This window comes from Octodon degus, unplaced genomic scaffold (genome assembly GCF_000260255.1).
Source record: "Octodon degus isolate 3935 unplaced genomic scaffold, OctDeg1.0 scaffold00024, whole genome shotgun sequence".
Lineage (NCBI taxonomy): Eukaryota > Metazoa > Chordata > Mammalia > Rodentia > Octodontidae > Octodon > Octodon degus.
Genome location: NW_004524600.1, coordinates 8,224,652 through 8,225,080, shown reverse-complemented (window position 1 = coordinate 8,225,080; position 429 = coordinate 8,224,652).

The following is a 429-nucleotide window of genomic DNA, read 5'->3' as shown; positions in this document are numbered from 1 at the left end:
TTTAAGCAGAAGTTAGTTCAAACAGAAATTTACAGATATGCTATCATTTTCATTGCATGTAAAACAGGATCTCCCCAAAAAAATGAATCTGGAATTTTCCTTTAGCTCTGTACCTGGTGCTGACCAACATGGGACTCACTGGCCATCTGTGACAATTTAGACTGAAAGTTTGTAACAGCCAAAATTCAGTCACTCAGTTGGACTACCCATATTTCAAATGCTCAATAGCTACATACACTTAGTGGGACCATGTCAGAGACTTAATGTGGCACTGTGTTTCTTATTTCATTTTTTGGATACTTAAGACTTGTGTCACTGTTTTTTTTCTACCAATTTGTTTTTGTTTTTTCCTTGAACAACTTCTTCTTCTTCTTCTTCTTCTTCTTCTTCTTCTTCTTCTTCTTCTTCTTCTTCTTCTTCTTCTTCTTC